Source organism: Penaeus chinensis, chromosome 17 (genome assembly GCF_019202785.1).
Source record: "Penaeus chinensis breed Huanghai No. 1 chromosome 17, ASM1920278v2, whole genome shotgun sequence".
Classification (NCBI taxonomy): domain Eukaryota; kingdom Metazoa; phylum Arthropoda; class Malacostraca; order Decapoda; family Penaeidae; genus Penaeus; species Penaeus chinensis.
The window spans coordinates 415639-418138 of NC_061835.1; positions in this window are offsets into that span (position 1 = coordinate 415639).

Below are 2500 nucleotides of genomic sequence, written 5' to 3' on the forward strand. Positions count from 1 at the left end.
GAGTCGCCGACGTAAGGGTCGGCAAAATCCAAGGCGAAGCCCAGGCCCGAGAGCAAGCAGGCCTCAGGGGAAACTCCCCAAATATCGATCATCTCTAAATAGTCAAATGGTTGAGAAAAGAGCAGAATGCAGCATGCCCTGTTCGCGCCCTTGGGCAACGGGGTCATGACCCAACACAAGTATCCGCCAGCATATATGCAACGATTGAATGTTCTCCATACGATTCGAAAAGAAAAACTTCCCTCATCCAAACGTCAACCATATTCTTCCTACGTGTACACAGCGCCCTTCCACCTAGAGAAAGGCGTCTACCTGGGTCGCCCCCTTTCACCACACTCCATAAAAGGCCTGGAATCAGCCTGCCGCAACCTGACTGAGAAACGCCAGGAATCGATGTCGACGGGAAGTACCTGACTCACTCGAGATTTACTATAATTTTTTAAGGTCGCAACACCCTGTTTGTGGCTAAAAGCGAGCAAAAGAGGCGGCTTCTTCGTGAAAACCCTAGTGATAGCTAACGAAAAACGGAGGCCAGAGTTGAGAAGGAGGTTGACCACAACATCTACTCGACAGCATCCAATGAAGAAGAGATCAAGAATCACACGAGCAAGCTCCACCTTCACCCCCATGATCCTGACTGATAAAATCATCCAGTCACTATAACAACCACCACACGCTGTCCTGAGACCTGGACCCTGTCAAAGAAATGGAGTTGCAGTCGATGAACAATGCATTGAGCTCATGGATGCATATAAATTAACATCCATTTAAGGGCCGGGAAGCCCCCTGACTGAATGCAAGGGCAGACTAGACCTCGTGACGTCTTCGCAAGCACCAGAAAAATAAATTGGAAGTGGACAGTGTACATTCCAGACGCCGATGAATCATGCAACGAACTCTCGAACATCCGCTAGAGGGACGGGAAGCTTAATAAGCAGTTACAAAGGCAGGCGAGTTCGCGACATGAAAATGATTATAATTATAATAAAATAATCAATAAATAGATAAATTGACACTGGCCAGGTAAAGTGGCAAGACTAAAGAACATCTGGACTTACAAAGTCTATCTTTCGGTATAGCAACCTACCTATCTATCTCTCTATCTGTCTACTTACCTTCTCACCTATTCATATATCTGTCTGTCTCTCTCTATATCTGTCTATCTATCAACCTGTTTGTTTGTCTGTCTGTCTGGCTGTCTGTCTGTCTATCTGTCTACTTATCTGTCTGTCTGTCTGTCTGTCATTTTAATTTTCTACTTATTTATCTGTCTGTTTGTATATCTATCAAGCTGTCTACATCTCAACATCTATATATGTATCTGTATATCCATGTCTATATATCTATGTATGTAGATATGCATATATCCATCTGCCAATCTATCTATCTGTCTCTCAATATATATATATATGTATGTATGTATATAAATATATTTATATATCTTTATGTGTGTATGTCTGTATGTATGCAGACATACACACATACTTATGCATGATTGCATAAGTATGTATACACAGATTACCACTTTTTGTATACACAAAGATGAATGTACTTATTTCGAGACAGGTATAGATGTATTTACATACGGTAATTATATAGACAAAACTTAAATATCAATAGAGCCTATCATTGCGTGGAAATCGAATTATCTACATCATCCACATAACAACACGGTTACCATGACCAAAAATATTTAAGGCAGTGCAAGAAGATGAACTGTACATTTTCGTATGCCAAGATTATAACATATATTTTCTTTATATTTAGATGTCCTAGGCTTCTGCTAACACATATTACTCAAGCAAGTCAGTACTAAAAGAAATGAAAGCTGGAGTCCGGAGCAAGGAAGCCAACGTAACGCAAGACAGGAAGTTTCAAATAGCTGTGTCTGGCAAGAAGAATAAATGGTACTACACCCTTACAGTGCAGATTCCTTTACATCTTGCTTCCAAAATCCTTTCTGTATCTTTAGAGTTTCAAGTTATATCTAAGTTAGTAGTATATGTAACTAGAGTCGCATATTGACGGATAATTTGCAACATTACATGAACCGGAATCAATGGTTGTACTTTATAATGTTAACTTTTTAGACTGTTTATCCCTTTACTTCGTCATTTCCTTCCTGTCTCGATCATGCAGTTTTTATTCCATAGTTTTGATTAATGAAAAGTGTCCACTTGCTATTACTTTCTTTCGTGTTTTTTTTTCTATCCAATATCCTACATAACTTTAATGAAGCAAGATTAATATATAAATTCAAAAAGTTACGCTATTCCACCTGGTCACCCGAAAGAAAGATCTCTCTTGGGAAGGACTTTAAGCCTCCTAAAACAAGTTAAACTGAGCTGTAGGACTTTCTCAAATGAAACGCATTAAAAATATTAAGCATGTGAACATAGTATCACGTATCATAGTATCTTTTCATATTCATATATGTTTTAAGTACAATGAATTATGAATTGTACATGCGTATTGTATACACCTCTCAATGGCGAACACA